This window comes from Podarcis raffonei, chromosome 10 (assembly GCF_027172205.1).
Source record: "Podarcis raffonei isolate rPodRaf1 chromosome 10, rPodRaf1.pri, whole genome shotgun sequence".
Taxonomy (NCBI): domain Eukaryota; kingdom Metazoa; phylum Chordata; class Lepidosauria; order Squamata; family Lacertidae; genus Podarcis; species Podarcis raffonei.
The window spans coordinates 60,394,542-60,417,483 of NC_070611.1; the positions used below are offsets into that span (position 1 = coordinate 60,394,542).

The window sequence follows — 22,942 nt, forward strand, 5'->3', positions numbered from 1 at the left end:
AAACTTGGATAGGAAAACCCCAGAAAAAGCACTTCTTCAGCTTTTCCAGAAAGGCACAATGAACTCCACATCCTGCTGTCATTGGAGCTCTTGGTAGCAGAGCTTTTTGAAGCTAGACGGCAAATGGAATGTCTAGGGAAATGCAGTGAAGTAAGTAATTTTTATTAACAGCAGTAAACAGATTGCTCCGGCAGGGGTATTCTGTTGCAGAAACGCCCCTCTCCAATGGCCTGTGTCATTCCTAGATGTGAAGATTTGCAAAGAGATGCATGGGCTGTTTTGACTAAGGCTCGATTTGGACAATATGCCGTTCATGTGGAGCCCACTGGAAACTGCCTCCACAGGACCACTGCTCTCTGTGGCAAGCTGCACACTTTTTGTTAAAGGCACATAGGGCTGGAATCACACCAAAAAACTTTATGCAGGCATGGGAGGAGTGTGCAAGCCTAAGACCGAATTCCACAATGTTTTTAAATTAGAAGTGCACAAAAAAGCTGCTCAGTTTTAACTGTGGTGAGATCCCAAGTCAGTAGCCATAATTCAGTTAATTGTTTTTCTTCAAATTACCCATGACCATAAACAGCTCCTAATCTTTCTGGCTGAGAGGAAATAGCAAAATCTTTTAACAAAAGTAAGATGACTTGAATAAGCGACATCCTTGTCAAAGCAGTAGCTGCGCTCCTTTGGCTGTTGGAGCTGATGAGGAGACGAAAGGGATGGGAAGCTGCTCAGGTTGGTATTGTGCAGAGGTTTGGCGGGAAAGGTGAGCACTTTCTTCCAGAAAGGCTAGTTGCCAATATCAGGTAGTTTAAGGCCTCTGAGATATCTTCTTCCTGTTCTCTTCAGAGCTTGCAGGACATGTGGAGGTGATCGGGTTAAGGGATCACAAGTCTTGCCTTCCTTCACAGCCCAGATTTTCTGTCAGGAACTGGATCATGGCCAGTCTAGTCACTGGAGGTCCGATTAATTTGACATCAGCAGAAATGAAGATCTGGGTTTGGACCAGGGTGGCCACTTACACCTTGTAAACAAGAGAGACATGGCCACCCTATTTTGGAAGAGGGTTTTGGGTGACAGGAAAAGAGAAGGGTGCTTCTCTTGCTACTGTTTCTCACCTGACTTTGGTGGTTTTTGTAGTGGTTTTCACTTTGTCCATGAGTACTAGAAACTGTGTGCAATTTAAATGGTGTATATAAGCCAATTTAAATGGTGTATATAAGCCAAAGTCCCCCTTATTTAAAGCCCTAAACGGCCTCAGTCCAGTATACCTGAAGGAGCATCTCCATCCCCATTGTTCTGCCCCGACACTGAAGTCCAGCTCTGAGGTCTTCTGGCGGTTCCCTCACTGTGAGAAGTGAAGTTACAGGGAACCAGGCAGAGGGCCTTCTCGGTAGTGGTGTCCGCCCTGTGAAACGCCCTCCCACCAGATGTCAAAGAGATAAACAACTACCTGACATTCAGAAGACATGTGAAGGCAGCCCTGTTTAGGGAAGCTTTTAATATCTGAAGGACTATTGTATTTTAATATTGTGTTGGAAGCTGCCCAGAGTGGGTGGGGTATAAATAATAAAATATTATTATTATTATTATTATTATTATTATTATTATTATTATTATTAGTATTATTAGTATTAGTATTATTATGGCTTCTCTTCTGTGAAGAGAAATCTTGCACACCTGCACACTCTTATTTGTGGGAAGCCTGTGTCTATATTGCAGCTGCCGGAGTAAGTCTGTACTGCAAAAGTTCCTGAATGTAAAACGACAATGTCATGTTGCTTTCGTCTCTCTTCAACGGAGTTGTGCAATAACACAGAAATGTTCTGTGTGAACTGTATCCTTCACCTCTTGAATCCTTTTCTTTCCACAGCGATAGCCTACTCAGGCTGCAGAGCCATCTCTGTCATCTAACCTCAAGCCTTCAGTCTTTGACACGCGACTGACCAGCTTTGACGTGCTTGCCCAGCTGAGTCAATGTGAGTATGATGGATGAGCTTTTGAAATTTGTGCTACTTTTGCACTGTTGTTTTCTCACTTTTGTTACTTAAAAACACAATGCATTGCAACAAACCATTGTAGGCAAACTGACCTTTCATGGGTATTTGTACTCTGCTTAATGAGAAGAAAAATTCAAATTCTGTGCTGAGAAAACCTACATTTCCCCCTCTCCATCATGCAAATCCAATGGCTTTGAATGGTAGAATCAGAATAATTCTAATATATTACACTGGGCTCTTGACATAGGTGCAAAACATTTGCTCTATTAGCAGAATCAGCCTCTTGAATGATGAAGGGTCTCCAAATGCAGCTTTCATCAAGTCCAGATATTTTGGACTATAAATCAGGAGAAATTTTTATTCTATTTGCATTTAAAGGTGAACCTACCTAATTTGCTCTTTCCGGAACAATAGATCAACTGGGAACAGTCTTCAAAATCCACACTTCTCTGAGTTTTGCAGTGCTGTTCTCCAGTAACGTGTACCAAAATGCACATACTATGCATAAATATACATCTATTAGTGAAACTAGCATGTAAAATTGTCTATAATTGTGTATATTAGTGGAAATCAGCACTACAATGCTGATGAATTTTCATGAGGACTTTTTAATAATTGCAAACTGTTGTGGAAATGTGAAAACTTAAGATTGGAAAAGTCAGCATTATAATAAAAAGAGTACAGAGGATTTTCACCTCATTATTAAGATTCCCACTTCATTATTATAAAAGATTCACTTGTTGGGTCTTTTGAAGCTGTTTTCTGGGGATGAGAAAAGCTGTCATGCATCATCCACCATTAAGCTAACCTTGAGAAGTTTGATTCAAAGCAAGACTGACGCTTGAAACAGCCATGATTCAAATGAAATGTGACATTACGATACCAGCTGCTCCGCTGTCAGGCGAAAGAGGCACATAGCTTAAATAGCACCTTTCGTTGAAGATGGTCTAAGCTTTTTTTCAAATATCTGAGCCTTGGGCGAAACATTTTAGCCTTCCTTAGGAGTGTTAAATGTAGTCAGGTGCAGAATTGTGGGGTCTGGAATCTAAGGTTTTGATCATAGGACAGGGATGGTCAATGTGGTGCCCTCTAGATTTCGTGAGACTCCAGCTCCAGTCAGCAGCAGCCAGCATGGCCAATGGCCAGGAATGCTGGGTGTTGAAATCCAGCAATGTTGATTACCCCTGTTATAGAAGATAAGCACCACTATCAGTTTGCAAATGATGGTTGTGTGCCTCATTGTTTCCCCATTGTTTGACTTCCTGCATGCTGGCATCATGTACTTGGGGCACTTACCTGCATTAAAAATATATATATTATGATTGTCATTTATGAGCATCTCATGCGTATAGATCCACAATCAGTTTAAATGGTGCTTCGTGTTTTGTGGTGGCACTGAAATTCAAAATGGCCTATGTGTCTCCAAAACACCTGCCCCCCAGGCAAGCCCAAACCCTCTCTGACATTTGAGCCTAGCATAGGAAGTTGAGTTGGAGCCACCGGTCTATCTAGATCAGTGTTACCTTCACTGACTGGCAGTGACTTTCTAGGGTTTCAGACAGCAAGACAATTCCTAGCCTGGTCTGGAGGTACTGGGGATTGAACCTGGGATCTTCTGTTTGCAAGGCAGAAGCTCTACCTATGAGCTATGTTGCTTCTCTGGTTTGTAATGGGGTTCCCCCCAGCTCCAGCAAGGCCGTCTGGAGTCATTCAGTCAGTCTTCCTTGCAGCCAAGCCCCTTTCTTTCCCCACTACACTTATGATGAAGAAGGGAATCCAGTGGAACAGAGGACTTCAGCAGCTTCAGAGGCCTAATTTTTAAGGCATGAGCGCTACTCAAAAGTGTTCTTTGCTTTGGTGAAGCCTGGGAAATGGAGTTCCCAGTGCTCCATCTGGTACACAGGCTGAGACCCTCCCTGCCCATGGACTGTCTCACCTGAGTTGTGCATGCTCTAGATATCTCCCGCTTGGACTACTGCAACACACTCTACATGGGGCTACCTTCGAAGGTGACTCGAAAACTGCAATTAATCCAGAATGCGGCAGCCAGACTGATGACTGGGAGCGGCCACCAGGACCACATAACACCAGTCCTGAAAAACCTACATTGGCTCCCAGTATGTTTCTGAGCACAATTCAAAGTGTTAGTGCTGACCTCGATGGCCTCCGTCCAGTATACCTGAAGGCACGTCTCCACCTCCATCATTCTGCCCGGACACTGAGGTCCAGCTCCGAGGGCCTTCTGGCGGTTCCCTCACTGTGAGAAGTGAAGTTACAGGGAGCCAGGCAGAGGGCCTTCTCAGTAGTGGCACCCGCCCTATGGAACACCCTACCATCAGATGTCAAGGAAATAAACAACTATATGACTTTTAGAAGACATCTGAAGGCAGCCCTGTTTAGGGAAGTTTTTAAAGTTTGGTTTTTTATCGTGTGTTTAATATTTTGTTGGGAACCACCCAGAGTGGCTGGGGAAACTCAGCCAGATGGGTGGGGTATAAATAATAAATTATCATCATCATCAATGACTTGAATTGGGAGAGGGGCCAAAAACTTCCACTGTCCATGTTTCCTCTCCTCCCCAGAAACCACTTCGTTTCAGTTCCTTTTTATCCCAGTGGGGTACTGAGCCTAGAAGTAACCCCCAGTGGGAGATGGCTGGGGGTGGAGGGTTTTTTTGGGGGGGAGGGGACATCATTTGTAGAGGAAGGTTGATTTCCCCCTCTTTGCTTCCCTTGTGCTGCGCCTTAAATTGCCCCCCACCCTTCCACATTGTGGGAAATTGGGATAACCTGCCTTATGACACATGGGGCCTTTGCCCCTGACCTCTGCTTCTGAAATTATGTGAGATGCTTATTTAAATGAGTTTTGCCAAGAAATCCAGAATGCCTCAACATCTTGTTTTCATAAATGGTTCAGGGTGGAGAGCGGGGCGGCGTATGCCAACAAACAAAAGATCCGTATACGACATCCAGAGCATGCAAACTGACCACAAATCCACATTTTGAATGGGTTTTAAAAATGTGACGTAAACACTCCAAGCTTGGTTGGTCCTGCTGGCTACAGGAATTCAGAGGCAGAGAGCAGAATGCCCTAGCGGTCAGGATTTGCCCCTCTTCTTTCTCAGCACAGAGTAGGAAGAGTTAGTGGCAGGAATTCTGTTGTACGTGTGCTTTTGGAACTCTGCATTTATTAATCTTCTTTAAAATAACATTTATTCTAAATGAAGAACAACTCCATGGAATGAGAATACAGTGAGATAGTAGACAACATTGCCAGAAAACCTGCCAGGGCCACCAGGGCCGTCTTAAGCATATGCGGTGCTGGGGTACAAAGATCCGCCCGGCTCCCCTGGGTTGCCCAGACTTGCTGACCTTTTTTTAGGGAGGGAACCCCCAAAGTTGTTGACCTTTTGTTTTAGGAAATAGCTGTTTACCTTTAGAACGGTTGTGGGACACAGGAACTCACAGCGCCAACCAATGGGGGTGCCAGTGCCCCCCACACAGGGGCGTATGAAGGTGGGTGCAGGTTCCATGCTGGGAGGGGCAAAATGCTGGGCGGCACAGTCGCCGCGCTGCCCACCCGCTGCCTCCCCCCCCCAGCTGCATGGCGGCTGTTTCGGCTGCACGCACAGCACCCGGCGCGCCGTGCAATGTTGTGGGTGCTGCGTGATGCATCCTGTTGTGTGCGCTGAGCTGTGGGTTCCTCTGCTGGCTTTTCTGCTGTCGGTGTACGCTCCCAGAGCCGCTCAATGTGGGGTCCCAGCACAGAATGACGGGGAATGCAAGTGGAGGAAAGTTTTCCGGAGGTGATCTGCTCGCTCCTATTCATTGGGTTTTGTTGCTGCCGTTGGCACTGTTGGCGCATGGGGGGGGTCCCATCTGGAGATGTTTCCTCTGCTGCCACTTGCATTCCCCATCATTCTGTGCTGGCACCCAAGGTTGGGCTTGGCGCACGCAACAGGATGCGTCATGCAGCACCCACAATGTTACACGGTGCTCCGGGCATGGCACGCACAGCCGAAACAGCCACCATTCAGCTGTGGCAAGAGCTGACAGCCGAGCGTAGCAGAGTGGTGGCTCGGCGTGAGTTCAGCGGTGAGCAGTGGAGTCTAGGGAAGAGCTGCCTGCGGCACTCCGACGGGATCTGCTCCGCTCGGCTGTCGGCGGCTCTGCCCCGGACTCCAACGCTTGGCCCCGGACTCTTGGCCTGGCGCCCCTGAGAGCCCGGCACCAGGGTGCCGTGCACTCCTAGCGCCAAAGGTTAAGACGGCCCTCAGGGCCACTGTATACTTATTGATCAAATAGAGGTGGTCTGAGCCAAGTATCAGATAAAGGCAAATAAAGTCCTGCCGAGAGCCAGTGTGGTGTAGTGGTTAAGAGCGGTAGTCTCGTAATCTGGGTAACCGGGTTCGCGTCTCCGCTCCTCCACATGCAGCTGCTGGGTGACCTTGGGCCAGTCACACTTCTTTGAAGTCTCTCAGCCCCACTCACCTCACAGAGTGTTTGTTGTGGGGGAGGAAGGGAAAGGAGATTGTTAGCCGCTTTGAGACTCCTGAAGGGGAGTGAAAGGCGGGATATCAAATCCAAACTCTTCTTCTTCTTCTTCTTGGACATGGATGCCCAGATGCTCTTATCAAGGATCCAATCATTGCCTTGCTGGATTGGATTAACAGTTTATCTAATCCAGCATTTTGTCTTCAACAGGGATTAAGAATAAAACTGTGAGCTACCATTGTGCCTTTCTACAAACTTTTGCAGGAACACATGGACTACTGTGTACAGTTCTGGTTGCCTTACCCCAAATAGGATACTGTAGAGCTGTTAACAGTTCTGGGATCATAGAATTTGAGAATTGGAAGGGACCCAGAGGGCCATCTAGTTCAACCCCCTGCAAGGCAGGAATGTCAGCTAAAGAATCCATGACAGATGGCCATCCATCTTCTCCTTAACAATCTCCAGGGAAGGAGAGTCCACAACCTCCTGAGGAAGTCCGTTCCACTATTGAACAGTTCTTACTGTCAGGAAGTTCTTCCTGATTTTTAGTCAGGATCTCCTTTCTTCTAACTTGAAGCCATTGGTTCAAATCCTACCCTCCAGAGCAGGAGAAAACAAGCTTGTTCCCTCCTTCATGTGATAGCCCTTGAGATATTTGAAGATGGCCATCATATCTCTTCTCAGTTTCCTCTTTTCCAGGCTAAACATACCCAGCTCCTTCAACCGCTTCTATTAAGGCTTGGTTTCCAGAATCCTGGATCATCTTGGTCTTCCTCCTTGGCACACATTCCAGCTTGTCAACATCCCTCTTAAATTGTGGTGCCCAGAATTGGACACAGTATTCCAGGTGTGGTCTGACCAAGGCAGAATAGAGTGGCAGTATTATTTCCTTTGATATGGACATTATAATTTTGTCAGCATGGGGAGGGGCTTCTGGGGCAGTTGGCCTGGTTGCATGGGGGGTGTGTGTCTCTGTTCACGCTCCCCTCCCTGAGCCAGGCAGTAAAATGTCCTGAAGTCAGGTGAAGTTTAACCCAGCATTTAAAGCATTCCATAGCCTTTGATGGCTCAGTTTTGGAATGCCTTAATTATTATTTCAGCTCTGCTTCTTTTGCTACTATAGTAGTACTCAGCTGCAGCCTTGGAAGGAGTTACAAAGGAATAAGGCGTGTTGCTTTACAAATAGGGAAACTGAAACTGAGGAGAGTGGAAGATGTACAATGAAATTCTGAGTTCTCGTGTCCCAGAGTGAATATAACTGTGACAGTGACGAAGTTTCCACCATCCTGTCTAGTTTGGCTCCTAGTCTAATGCTGCAGCCGCTAATCCACATCACCCTTTATCTAGGGTTCATCTCAGTTTCTGCAGAGTGCATTCCAACAAGAAACAAAGGCAATGAAGGGGCTGCTTCAAAGCCAATGCCCTGTTTAAGGAGATAAAGGTTGCATTTTTTCTCAACAAAGTTAGTCCTCTCATGATAGGCCTATAATCAGCGGTTCGGCTCACAAGTGATAAGCGTGTGGGAGAGCTGAGCAGACCTTGCCTTGCCTTGCTTTTAAGGCTTTGCTAGAGGGAGTTGAAATCCCTCTACTTAAATGTTTCCAAGCAGGATGAACCATGCAGCACAACGACTGCACAGCCGCTGGGTTGTTGTGTTTGGAATACATATGCACATGCATGTGTTTGCTCTTCTTTGTTGAGGAAAATGCCACAGGTCAGTTCTGTTCTCTGCAGATATAATTCAGACAGGTTCGTTGTTATATGCAAATAGGATTAGAAGGACCCTAAATGGACTGATTTTGCTCATCCAAGAATGGAGCCTCTTTCTAAATTAAGCCAAAATATTTTAATCCCCCCAGAGTTCCTTTATCCTCTGCATCTGTCTTACACTGGAGATACATTTTTAAGATTTCTTTGTCAAAATTACTTTTCTCTCCCACCCCCACCCACCTCCCGCTTCCTCCAACTGTACTGCGGTGGGGTCAACAGAGTATGGTTTTACTCAGGCTGAGAAACATCTGAGATTAATCACGTACCCGCAAGCCGGAGAAAACCATCACAGAGGGTCTAATGAATCTTGACTGTTAGTCAGGCTGGAGAATCCCCTTACAGACAGTGCGTGCGTTCAAAATTAAAACAAAGCAAAATACCTCTTGTGCACTCTGGCTCTGTGAGGGAGGCAAGCTGTTCCATTTCACGACCGTTCAAAAGATGGGGGGTTAAAAGGGAGCCTGTCCCTGCTGGTGGCCAGGATTTTCAAGGTCCGACCCTTCACAACACTTGCTCTCTGGTGGGCAAAGATACCACTGGCTCCTTCCATGCTGAGCACTGCGGCTCTGCAACTTATAAACGCTAAGAGTCTGTGCAGCCACCATGGAGCAAGGAGCCCGCGTCTTCCTGTGTTTCAGGGCCCAGGCTAGACCTGAGGGCAACCAAACCTTGATCAAGGTTATGAGGTCGTTCTCTGCAGCTCAGGCTCCCTGAGGGCTATGATTGCCCGATTCAAAGCAGGAGAGAACATTTAGTATATACGTTTTGCACAGAGTGACAAAAGCCAAGGCTGCAGCAACTTCTCCTGGCAGTTCCTTCCTTGTCCCTGTCTTCTATTCCTCCCCCAACGCTGCTGTGATTCATCAGGGCTCTATGCATGCCACACAGCAAGCAGGAGTGAGGAAGTGAAGGACAGAGCCAAGGAGAGAATGGGAAGGAGGCTGCCTCAACTCCTGTTATAAAGGTAAAGGTAAAGGGACCCCTGACAATTCCAGTTGTGAACGACTCTAAGGCTGCGGAGCTCATCTTGCTTTAAAGGCCGAGGGAGCCAGCATTTGTCCGCTTCTGAGGACAGTTTTTCCAGGTCATGTGGTCATGTGGACGTGCTTTCGAACTGCTAGGTTGGCAGGAGCTGGGACCGAGCAACGGGAGCTCACCCTGTTGCGGGGATTCGAACTGCTGACCTTTATATCGGCAAGCCCACAGTGGTTTAACTCACACCGCCACCCTGTTATAGCGACACCTGTGAGATTTAAAAGTCTATGTGTGTTCTGTGGTGTTGGGCAACCCTGCTGAGGTCACTTGCTAGAATTGGAAACTCCATTGGTAACTTTATCCTCCACGAATAGGTCTAATACCCGTTCAAAGCCATCCAAGTTGGTAACATCACTGCATCTTGTGGGAGCAAATTCCATTTGCTGCATGAGGAAATATTTTCTTTTCATCTGTCCTGAATCATCCATAATTCATCTTCATGTCCCTGAGTTCTGGGGGGGGGGTTTGCGGGGGAGAGACTTTTTCCTACCCACTTTCTCTATATCATGCATAATTTTATACATGTCTATCATGTCACCTCTTACTTGAATTTTCAAAAAGCCTCAAATGCTGTAACTTTTCCTTATAGGGCAGTTGCTCCATCCCCTTGATTCTTTTGGCTGCCCTGAACCTTTTCGAACTCTACAATATCCCTCTTGAGGGGAGGCGACTGGAATTGTGTACCTAGCGTTCCAACTGAGGTTGCACCATAGACATGGCAATCTCAGAGTTTATAACTTAGAGATATCCAGTCCACTAAGTATTAAGAAGTTGGTAATTTGAGGACTTGCCCTAAGGTCACATGATGCAGGCAGTTCCAGTGACCTATCCATTGCTGCACGTTTATCTTGGGGAAGGGCTGCGGCTCAGAGGTAGAGCACAAGATTTGCATGCTGGGTAAACAGTGCTGAGCTACATGGGCCAGTGGCCTGACTCCATATAAGGCAGATTCTTGTGTTCCTAGATACTGGATGCTCTAGAGTCAAGCTGTTTCTAGCCATTCCCCATTCATCTAATCTGCCTGTGAAGCATCACAGACATGGTACAGTCATCCTGAGATTGCACCACCTCAGAATGCATGTAAAAGGGGAACTGTGTGTGCAAGCAGAACAAAACAGAACCAAAACCCCCAAAACCATTACAACTTGGCTATGCCATGCTAAAAACCTCTCTCCTTAGCAAGCAAACTTTTCTCAGGCAGAGATGCTGGGATTCCTTTCATTGGCCTTCTGATCTTTAGTCCTTAGTGTACACGCAGGCTATGCTTTTGATCTTTGCTCCAGAAAAAAGAAACCACGAGACTCAGAAACGTCTTATGTCTGTGCATATTTATTTTTTAAACAAAAGTTGGGGTTTCTGACCATGAATGTGAAGCTTCAAGCAAACCTCCCAGTACCATGAGGCCTGCAGTAAAAAGGCTCAGGTTGGCAAAACGACTGATGTAATAAACAGAAGCGGGCTTGTTTATTCAGACTGTTGGGCATCAGCTGAGGGTAATTTGCTGTACTGCCTGAAGAGCACAGCCTTTGCTGAACAGAAACTTGTGGGAAAGGCTGTCGTTTGCTCCTGAAAAGTCTCGTTTAATTCATACTTTAGTTGAGACAATTTTTGGTGGTGCGTGCCTCATTCTTAGTCCTCGAGATTTTGCAGTGCAATTCTCCAACCAAAAAATGTGTACAAAACTGTATACCAGAGGAAAAAGAGTGTCAAAATGCATATATTAGTGAAAACAACAAACAAAAATGTATCATGTTAGGGGGAATTGTTTGCAAAAATATGTACAGTCGTACCTTGGATCCTGAACGTCCTAGAACTCGGACGTTTTGGCGCCCGGACGCCACAAACCTGGAAGTGATTGTTCCGGTTTGCAAATGTTCTTTTGGAACCCGAATGTCTGACGGGGCTTCCATGGCTTCCGATTGGCTGCAGGAGCTTCCTGCAGCCAATCAGAAGCTGCAACTTGGCTTCTGAATGTTTTGGAAGTCGAACGGACTTCCGGAATGGATTCTGTTCGACTTCCAAGGTATGACTGTGTGTTAATCAAAATGCCTGGCAAAGAGTTTTTTATTAGGAGAAATTTGCACAGGAAGGCTTATGGCTTTTCTTTAAAATTGGGAATTGATGTGGAAATGTGGACAGCTGAATTTAAGATGGGAAAAACAAGAAAGGGACTGAACTGAACACAACAATATTCTAGGGAAGCAGTTTCCTGAGGGTGTGGCCAATGTCATGTGCTGACAGCTTCTAGAGCCACTGATGCAAGGAGCTGAATGCAAGGTGGAGATCAGTGGTGCACAAACGACCCCAGAAGGAGCAGGATATGTCCCTCACCAGAGGTACTACCCTGGCCCTAACACCTGGAGTGGAGTCCCTAAGGCCTTGCACACCTCCTCCTAGCAACTCCTGCAGCCAAGCTGGTGCCAAACATATTGCTCTGCTTATCTTTGCACACATCAACAAGGTTGAGAGGGGGGTGTGTGTCTGGTCATTTGGGCAGCCCAAGACCTCCATTCATCCTGTCCAGACTTGCGCCTCAGAGAGGTCACTTCGGTGCTGCTAACGCAGCCGTTTGACTTCACCCCCGAATGCTCAGAAAGACGGGTGCCAACAATTCTTGGAGGAATACACCTATACGAAGGAAGTTGTGGCAAGAAATGTGTGAATTCTCAAAATGGGCCTCTCAATAGCCCCTTTCCCACTTGAATTGTGGGAAGGGGACACCATGCTGGTTCTGGGAGCAGGGCATTGTTGGATGTCAGGAAGTTCTGGGGTAGTTTCTTTAGAAGGTGGATATTACTATTATTTTATTGGGGAAACAGTCATCCTTACCTCCCCATCAGCAATCTGCCATTTGTGTGATCTAGGTCATGGTCTCCTAATGAAACCATGTGTTTATGCTCAGTTTCCCTTGCTATAAATGAATTATGTTAAGTTTGCTGCTTTGGTCTGCCCATATTCTTGAGTTATTTCTAAAGTTGCTATTAAAACTGAAAGAATGCCAAAGCCAAACACAATTTCTTCTAGTATGGTAAGTTATTTTTGAACCATTACTGTCCTTGGAGCCATGGAAATAAATTCCATTGCCAGTGGGTGACCTACAGTGATGGGAAAAGGGACATTAGACATTGAAGACATTTCTCTTAACTTTTTTTCTGTAGTTTCTGTGCGACCAGAAAATAATACCTCTGATTTTAATGCTACAGAGAAGGAGTTCACAAACTTTCTATCCCCACGATCCGTTTGAGAGAGATGAAAATTACTGAGCACTGCCCATCGCAACATGGGGTGGATGTACACACAGGAAAATCCCCACTATAAATAAGTCATAAATTAAATTGTTATAACAAAGGGGGAAAAAACCCTATGTAAAATCTCATAGAAAAGTTCTATGCTCTACAGCATCATCTGGTGTTGTTTGTTTACAATGCATTTAAAATGCTGTTTTCTGACTAATGTAGCTGAGACCATGGTGGTGCAGGGGCAGAGCCAATTACAAAAAACATGGCAGGTGGAGGTGGAGATCGGCACAATCAGCTCACAACTACAGATATCATTTTCTATTGACATCTACTCCCTCTTTAGAAACTGCTAAATTCTTTACCATAGTGATTTCCTTGTTGCAAAGCGTCCCACAACTTTAGCTTTCCTCAGGCTAAGTACAGATACTGGCTCTGGAGGTTTTGTGACTTATCCTCCCTGTTTTAGGCAAAATTTGCTGATCCAAAGGCTTTAAAGTGGAGAAGCCCTTTTACTTTATTTTTTGCCCTCCCTCACTCCCTGCTGCTTCTTTTTTTTAAAAAAAAAAAAACTCCCTGAACTACCCTTTCTCCTTTGGTACCTTTACATAGTGTGTGGGGAATTGCTGGAGCTGTCCTCAGTCCATGCAAAAGGCTAAGGTGCGCCCAGGGGGCAGGGCAGGAGAGCAAGGAGGCACACCTGAAAGTGGCCTGAGATGACACACACACACACAGTGCTTTTTTTCTAGAAAAAGAGGTGCAGGAACTCCGACCTTTTGGGGATGGACAACCCTAAGTTGTTGAGCCTTTTTTTTTTTTTTTAGAAAGGCAATTGTCATGATTGGCTTTGGAGTTATTGGAAGCAAAGCTGATCTTAAACTGTAGTAGTAGTTGTTGTTATTTAGTCGTTTAGTCGTGTCCGACTCTTCGTGACCCCATGGACCAGAGCACACCAGGCACTCCTGTCTTCCACTGCCTCCCGCAGTTTGGTCAAATTCATGTTGGTAGCTTCGAGAAGACTGTCCAACCATCTCGTCCTCTGTCGTCCCCTTCTCCTTGTGCCCTCAATCTTTCCCAACATCAGGGTCTTTTCCAGGGAGTCTTCTTTTCTCATGAGGTGGCCAAAGTCTTGGAGCCTCAGCTTCAGGATCTGTCCTTCCAGTGAGCACTCAGGGCTGATTTCCTTCAGAATGGAGAGGTTTGATTTTCTTGCAGTCCATGGGACTCTCAAGAGTCTCCTCCAGCACCATAATTCAAAAGCATCAATTCTTCAGTGATCAGCCTTCTTTATGGTCCAGCTCTCACTTCCATACATCACTACTGGGAAAACCATAGCTTTAACTATACGGAGCTTTGTTGGCAAGGTGATGTCTCTACTTTTTAAGATGCTGTCTAGGTTTGTCATTGCTTTTCTCACAAGAAGCAGGCGTCTTTTAATTTCGTGGCTGCTCTCACCATCTGCAGTGATCATGGAGCCCAAGAAAGTAAAATCTCTCACTGCCTCCATTTCTTCCCCTTCTATTTGCCAGGAGGTGATGGGCCCAGTGGCGATGATCTTCGTTTTTTTGATGTTGAGCTTCAGACCATATTTTGCACTCTCCTCTTTCACCCTCATTAAAAGGTTCTTTAATTCCTCCTCACTTTCTGCCATCAATGCTGTCACCTGAATATCTGAGGTTGTTGATATTTCTTCTGGCAATCTTAATTCCGGCTTGGGATTCATCCAGCCCAGCCTTTCGCATGATGAATTCTGCATATAAGTTAAATAAGCAAGGAGACAATATACAGCCTTGTCATACACCCTTAAACTGTAGACACTTTTAATAATAACCCTCAGAGTGCTTAGTCATTTCCACAATCATTTTTGTCTGCTTTAACATTTTGCAATGTGCAAAGGGGGAATCGTATGTTCTCTGAGCAACAAGATGGATTGTATCCATTCAGACTTCCGGGTAAGTCTGCATTCGATATGTATGCATGTGTGTGTCTCTCTATGCTCTGATTAGCAGCACCTGTTTCATCCCCTCCCCCCTCCCATGGTCTTCCTCGTGAAATACAGTAGTTTACTTGAGGAACAAGTCTCCCGAATGCCCCTTAGATGAAAAAGCTTGCCATGAGCCATGAATGATCCGCAAAGCTCCTGAGAGTGGTTTCATTTGAAAGCAGGTAGAATCCCAAATTGTTGAGATGCTTTTGTTGTTGCTATTGTTGTTTTTAATGTCTGTCTTGGTGGAGGAGAACACCAGGTTTTCCAGTTGCACAGAAGTCTTTGTGAGGCAGAGGGTAAATCAATCAATCAATCAATCAGAGCATAAGAACAAGAGCAAGAATAAGAACATCTAGTCCGGCATCCTGTTTTCACAGTGGCCAACCAGATTCCTGTGGGAGACCCGCAAGCAATTTCTGAGCCCAAGAGCATGCACGCCCCCTGCAGTTTACAGCGACTGGTACTGTATTTCAAACCATTTCTGCCTCCATGGCTAGTAGCCTTTGAAAAGCCTGGCCCACTATGAACTCATCTAATCTTCTTTGAAAACCATCCAAGTTAGTGGTCCTTACTGCTTCCTGTGGGAGGAGTTCCACCATTTAACTATGTTCTGCATGATACCTGTTCTGAATCTTCCAACATCCAGTTTCATTGCAGGTCCATGAGTTTCTGTTGTTATGAGAGAGGGAGAAAAACCTGAATTAGAGTGGAGGTTGGGTAAAGGGTGAATCTCGAAAGATGACTGCACAGTCCAGGAAGGGCAAATTGCATAGGTTTCCCTCTAAATGATAACAGACCCACATTTCTTCCCCATTCCTGCGCCATGCCTTCTGGTGCATTCTAGGATACTCTGGGTAGGTTCCCAGCTGCTGCTGTGACCATCACCACTACCAGGTAAGCGCTTCTGGATCCCTGAGACTGCCAGCAACCAGAGCTTCAAGTCCATACCTTTGAGGTTGTCCTCCAGTTGGCTTTCTGGAAAATTCTAGAAGAGTAAAAACGATACGTGTGGTTGGGAGTGTCTGAAGCGGTGATCCTGCTCTCTGCCGGCTCCTTGTACGATTTAGGACCCTGCACAATGCCGTTTCTAAATCACAGGGGGAGCCTCTGCGTATAGAGCAGGATCCGTGCTTCAGACCTCGTCCTCAAGCATGCAAGTGGTGGAGATGCTTGCTGATGGGTCAGCTACACACTCCCCCTGAAGGCCCAAATAAGGCTCATGCTGCTGTCTTTTCCATTCCACATGAAGGCATTATTAATTCATTTTACACAAAAACATAAGTCCCCCCACAAAAAAAATTAAATATCTGATGAGATCTTAGTACAGTGGTACCTCGGGTTAAGTACTTAATTCGTTCCGGAGGTCCGTTCTTAACCTGAAACTGTTCCTAACCTGAAGCACCACTTTAGCTAATGGGGCCTCCTGCTGCCGCCGGAGCCCGATTTCTGTTCTTATCCTGCACAATTTCTGTTCTTATCCAGAAGCAAAGTTCTTAACCTGAAGCACTATTTCTGGGTTAGTGGAGTCTGTAACCTGAAGCGTATGTAACCTGAGGTACCACTGTATTGATTTCAGTATCCTGATTTTGATCATGTTCCCCACCCTAGCCATTTTAACTTTAAAAAATGTATTTTTAAAACTGTAAACTGCCCTAATGTTTTCTGCAGAAGGGTAACATATATGTTTAACAACAACTCTGATTTGTGTAGCCTCATGTTGGGCCAAAGGGGATGGACTATATGTCCCTCTAAGAGAGTCAGAGAATCATAGAGTTGGAAGAGACCACAAGGGCCATCGAGTCCAACCCCCTGCCAAGCAGGAAACACCATCAGAGTACTCCTGACATATGGTTGTCAAGCCTCTGCTTAAAGACCTCCAAAGAAGGAGACTCCACCACACTCCTTGGCAGCAAATTCCACTGTCGAACAGCTCTTACTGTCAGGAAGTTCTTCCTAATGTTTAGGTGGAATCTTCTTTCTTGTAGTGTGGATCCATTGCTCCGTGTCCGCTTCTCTGGAGCAGCAGAAAACAACCTTTCTCCCTCCTCTATGTGACATCCTTTTATATATTTGAACATGGCTATCATATCACCCCTTAACCTCCTCTTCTCCAGGCTAAACATGCCCAGCTCCCTTAGCCGTTCCTCATAAGGCATCGTTTCCAGGCCTTTGACCATTTTGGTTGCCCTCCTCTGGACACGTTCCAGTTTGTCAGTGTCCTTCTTGAACTGTGGTGCCCAGAACTGGACACAGTACTCCAGGTGAGGTCTGACCAGAGCAGAATACAGTGGCACTATTACTTCCCTTGATCTAAAGGCTATACTCCTATTGATGCAGCCCAGAATTGCATTGGCTTTTTTAGCTGCCGCGTCACACTGTTGGCTCATGTCAAGTTTGTGGTCAACCAAGACTCCTAGATCCTTTTCACATGTACTGCTCTCAAGCCAGGTGTCACCCATCTTGTATTTGTGCCTCTCATTTTTTTTGCCCAAGTGCAATACTTTACATTTCTCCCTGTTAAAATTCATCTTGTTTGTTTTGGCCCAGTTCTCTAATCTGTCAAGGTCGTTTTGAAGTGTGATCCTGTCCTCTGGGGTGTTAGCCACCCCTCCCAGTTTGGTGTCATCTGCAAATTTGATCAGGATGCCCTTGAGTCCATCATCCAAGTCGTTGATAAAGATGTTGAATAAGACCGGGCCCAAGACAGAACCCTGTGGCACCCCACTAGTCACTCTTCTCCAGGATGAAGAGGAACCATTGATGAGAGAGAGAGAGAGAGAGAGAGAGAGAGAGAGAGAGAGAGAGAGAACGAGAACTAACTGAACCCTCGCTGAACTCAGTGGCACTTACATACAACAAGATTGTACTGGTGAACTCTATAAATGCTAAGTATTATATAGGAATTCTGTCCCTGTTTGTATCTGGCCACCCGAACTCTGAACAATCCCCACACCCGTCCTCAAAGATATTATAGGCTGCTGACTGCATCGCATGGAATTACTATATTCCAGAATCCCCCCCTCCCTGGGTGAAAGGTTAGCTCAGAGGATCATTGTTTGTCTTGTAAAATATACTGCTGAAAGCATGCAGCTAGCTGAATTAATTAGTGTTCCTGCTGGAATTTTACCTTTTGCATTTCCTGGCTTCTCGCGACTGTCCTTGCGTGTGACCTTAATGTTTTGTTTAGCTCAAGATGCGAGGAAAAAGAGAGGGAAAGGAGGAGGGAGGGTGTCGGCCGAGTGATAAAAGCATTCATAAAACAAGCTCATTCACAGGTGATTAAGGCTTTTATATAGCATTTTAATTAAAAACCCAGAAGCGGGTTTAGTGCTGCCGTGGGAGAGGGCCATTAAAACAAGCTGTCAAGTGCAGTATACGTAGGGTATGTTCAGACATGACACCTATCCATGGATTTTTGTTACATGAATGTGCACTGAGGGGCCTGTGGCTCTTTCTTTTCCCCTGCATGGCAAGACACCTTCTTTCTAATCCTTACTTGTCGCAAACCATAGTTTATAGTTTTGTCCAAATGGGCAGAAGACGGTCAGTGCTTGCTTATGAACCAGGAGGGAATATTGTTGAACATGGGGAGTGAAATATACTCGGAGTCGAGAGTGGATTTCATGCTCTTTATTCAGCTCATAGTGGTGAGGAGGAATGGAAGTTCCTCCAGAATGTCTATTTATATCCATTATTTACACAATGGGCCCCATGTGATTGGCTAATTTCGGGATTCACCTGTAGGCGAATCAGGTTGCGGATTCACTTCCACCTGGAGCTGGATTGGGTGGTTCCTGTGGATCAATCAGACTGCTGCATTCTGGATCCTATTGTTCTAGGACCAATCAGACTGCTGCATTCTGAATCCTATTGTTCTAGGGCCAATCAGGCTGCTGCATTCTGAATCCTATTGTTCTAGGACCAATCAGACTGCTGCATTTTGGATCCTATTCAACTCAGTACATAACAAGGAGGAAAGTGAGAGGTCTATGGACGAGCCCAAGGTTCCTCAGTGCTTACTCACAGAATGCCAAACCACGGCTTGGTGTTGCATCCAAAGATCTCCACAGATATGCACCAGTTTATGTCTGTTTCAGAGTGAGAAGCCCATTCAGGAAATCACTTGAAAGCTGATTTACAATTTCAATTAATAAAGCCGGACTGAATTTTCTGAAAGCAGTCAGGAAAGAGCGGGGGAGGGGGCAGATGCAAGACAGGCCTCCTGCACCTTTAATAGCTGGATAGAAGAAGGATTTCAGCAGGTGTAGCTTGTCACCTATTCTACACAATTACTAAAGGTGCAGAGGCCCTTCTTTTGCACCTGGCTGCTGTGCAGTATTCCTAGATTTGCTGCATGGATCTGTTCTCAACAGAGCAGAAAAGGAATCTTTAAGGCCACCAGGGTTGAAGGTGGTTTCTCTCTTATCCGATGTGAAGGTTGGGGGTGAGTATGAGTTTGTAACTTACCAGCTTTGCCCAATGCACAGTGTGTTTGCTCCACAGCCCTGGTTTTCCAGCCCTTGTAAAACTATATCGAGTTGAATGGCATTTAGGGTGGTTGTTGTTGTTTTGCCTGGGATTGCCATGCCTTGAAAGCCTTTAAAGGCACACACTGAAGAACGAAGGGATGGGCTGAATTCAAACAAAACTTCTATGTTCACATGAGCTAATGTGTTTATTTTAACTGGCGTCCCAAATGAGCTGTTCTGTTTGGGAAGAAGCAAGCTGCTGGATACATATCCTTTAAAAAAAAAAGTGGTACACAAGTTCAGTATCTTCAATGAACATGGAAACATAGTCAAGTTTACAGTAAGGACTGCGTACATGGTTACATGAAAGGAACACAGAGGAAGAAGTCAGTCCAGAACAACCTTAAATGGAGGGGTTTCTTTTTTTCTTTTTTTGAGCAGGGAGATAGGATGATAGATGCTGCCATTTTGTCTTGATTCCGAATGTCCCTTTTGCAATGCAGTACATTTTGCATTGTGGGTTTTTGACTGACAAACCACCACGTCACACTCAATTTCATTCATGAAAGTGGGTTGTGGTACGACACAACAAGGATTGTCAATGGACCTGTTATCACTCCATTACCCTTTTCCACTCATGCATGCTTCCGTTCCCCTATGATTCACTGTGAGGTATGCCAAAATACTCCCAAATATTTCATTACGCAAGCAAAGCACCCACAATATGGGTTTCTAGGGCTGCAAATGGTTTGAGTTTTTTTTAATGGGAATGATTAGCACAAAAATGAGCACTAAACTTCTACTACATTCCGCTAGATTTCCAGAAGCATATTTTTGTGTGTGCTATTTTGCCTAATATAGTCATTTTTGCAAGCAATTTCCCCTGTTGGGATGCTTTTTTTGTGTTATTTTCAGTAATATATGCATTTTTGTTCCTGCTTTAGTCTAAAATACAGTCTGTATGCATTTTCTGATTGGAGGACTGTATCACAAAATGAGGAGGGCTGTGAGTTTTGAAGGACAGCTGCATTTCAGCTTGTGTGTGGGTCTCAAAAGTGTGAGCTGGGTAGGTTTTCACTAACATTTAGACCATGCTAATTTCTCCCCCTGGTTTACATGTAGCATGTTAAAGGGTTAAACAGGTGCCTGTGAGTGGTTTCAACTTCTTCTCAGTTTCTGCAGAACTTGTCCCTGTTTATAGCAGGTCTGAACAATGGCCAATGACCCTCCCTCCCTTGTAGTCTTCTGGAGAATTTTTCACTTCCAAATATTTCTGAACAGGTTTTGATAGAAAACAGATTTATTTGTTTTCCTTCCAGACGGACTAAGAATATCTAATTCTTTTAGATATTGCAGAAGAATGCTTGACATAGCTATAAATTCAGGGTGCCAGTTTAAACAACCTAAGCTCGAGTCAGGATTGCTGCTAGTTTGCTCGACTTTTCAGATGGTGGAGGGGGTTGGGGAGGGGAGAATTGGAATGGCTCGCCTGTCTTCTTCCCCGGGGTTGCTTGCTTGTGGTTCAGCAGATGCCATAGCATACACGCAACTGAAGCAATACATTTTATACCCTCAAAGGCCAGAATGTCCAGTGTGCTTGGAATTGGCCATTTCACATCCTAGACGAGGCTATGCATACAAACAGACCCAGTCAGTCTCATGCCTCCACTAATAGCAGCTGCTAAAAGAGTTGGTGAACTTCAGCTATGGCCACTTTAACCTCCATCATCATCCCTCAATTTTTTCTAAGCTGTTTTTGGGCACTGTGAATTGTTTACAATATGTGTCCACTTCCTCCAGATCCTTTCTGCAGCCTCCTTAAGCTTTGTAGTATTGCAGACCACACCTTGTATCATCTTAACGAAATCTTGCATGCTCTTACATTTCAACTTTTGGGGGGGTGAGCAGCATGCCTTCCCTGTGCCCCGATTTCATTATTCTAATAAGCATTTAAGGCTACTGTAGAGACTAGGATTCTTTTTTTTTTAAAAAAAGGGTCTTGTGATTCCCCCCTCCCCTTTTTGTACTTTTCATACTAATTTTTTTCCTACTTAAAAAAAAGCCTAGTAAAAGAAAATGGGTGGTGTGATGTCATTCCACTTCACCCTGCTGTACCCTCCACTCAGAATCATCAATTTGGCTTTCGGAGGGCAAGGGGAAGGCTGACTGAGATATCTGCCATCTATTATGCTGGAAGTTACCAAGTCTATGGCGGGTGGGGAGATTAGGACATGAATCATCCACCGCCACAAGTCCCCTGCAACTTCTAGTTAGGGCCTGCATTCAGGAAGGGGGAGACATTTGATGAACTTTACATTTAAAGGTGAACTGCCCCAGTCTTCACTTTGTGAAAAAGATACACAAGCCAAAATGCAGCCATAATCTGAGATTTTCACAGTTTTTGGGAGAATAAACCAATTGCTATACATTTTGGCAAACCTAGACAGCATCTTAAAAAGCAGAGACATCACCCTGCCAACAAAGGTCCATATAGTTAAAACCATGGTTTTCCCAGTAGTGATGTATGGAAGTGAGAGCTGGACCATCAAGAAGGCTGATCGCCAAAGAATGGATGCTTTTGAATTATGGTCTGGAGGAGACTCTTGAGAGTCCCATGGACTGCAAGAAGATCAAACCTATCCATTCTTAAGGAAATCAGCCCTGAGTGCTCACTGGAAGGACAGATTCTGAAGCTGAGGCTCCAAGACTTTGGCCACCTCATGAGAAGAGAAGACTCCCTGGAAAAGACCCTGATGTTGGGAAAGATTGAGGGCACAAGGAGAAGGGGACAACAGAGGACGAGATGGTTGGACAGTCTTCTCGAAGCTACCAACATGAATTTGACCAAACTGCGGGAGGCAGTGGAAGACAGGAGTGCCTGGTGTGCTCTGGTCCATGGGGTCACGAAGAGTCGGACACGACTAAACGACTAAATAACAACAACATACATTTTGGAAAGTTGCTTGTTCACTGTGCATTTGGATGCCTCTTAAATGATCATGAAGAAATGTTAGTTACCAAGATCAAGGCGAGGGCTTTTGTCTATGTTTGGATACAACTGGGCCCCATTTTGAATCAAGATGGTGGACCGAACCTTTCAAAACTGCACTGATTTTAATCACTGATTTCATAACTCTGCCAATGTTTTGGTTTCTTAGAATCCCTAAGCAATGCTAGGCCTGAGACTGCTTGTATAGTATATAGAAGAACAGACCCTTAATCATTGAATACTATGGGGGTGGTGGACTGTGATCCTTGAATGACCATTGAAGTGTTGCAAGCGTATATCTGTTTTCATGTGTACAACACGGCAGCGCATGGGTGCTTGGATGTTGATAGGTTGGCACAGCTCCACATCACTGATATGTTGGCCATAGAACACTGCTTTGAAGGTAAGGGACCTAGGAAGGCATCTAGTCTACCCACCCTGCTCCTAGCAGCTTTTGCAGCGTAGAGCGCAGCTACAGCATCCTGACAGATGGACCCTTAGCCTCTGCTTAAATAACCCCAGTCAATCAGAATTGATCCTTTTCCTCCCATCATTCAGTGTCTCTGCATCAGAGTGCCAGAAATTGAGTTTTCCTTCTGCGTTTGTCATCATTTGGCCATTAGGAACTTTCAGCATTTGTCTCCCATCGTTTGCTGCTCCTTGCTTTGGTTGAAACAAGCTGAAAATGGTTGCTGCTGTTTCCAGATCTAAAGGTAAAGGTAAAGGGACCCTTGACCATTAGGTCCAGTCGTGGCCGACTCTGGGGTTGCGGTGCTCATCTCGCTTTATTGGCCGAGGGAGCTGGCGTACAGCTTCTGGGTCATGTGGCCAGCATGACTAAGCCGCTTCTGATGAACCAGAGTAGTGCACGGAAACGCCGTTTACCTTCCCGCAGGAGCGGTACCTATTTATCTACTTGCACTTTGACGTGCTTTCGAACTGCTAGGTTGGCAGGAGCAGGGACTG

The 22,942-nt window shown here is 45.4% G+C and overlaps 1 protein-coding gene across 2 annotated transcripts in view; it reads left to right on the forward strand.

The window, feature by feature from the left end:
* CALD1 (caldesmon 1) overlaps positions 1–22,942 on the forward strand; it is a 182,673-nt gene that overhangs the window by 74,334 nt on the left and 85,397 nt on the right. For both annotated transcript variants that reach the window (XM_053407364.1, XM_053407365.1), the window contains exon 2: positions 1,871–1,976. The gene's annotated coding sequence lies outside the window, so the exon portion shown is untranslated. The remainder of the gene's footprint in view (positions 1–1,870; positions 1,977–22,942) is intronic.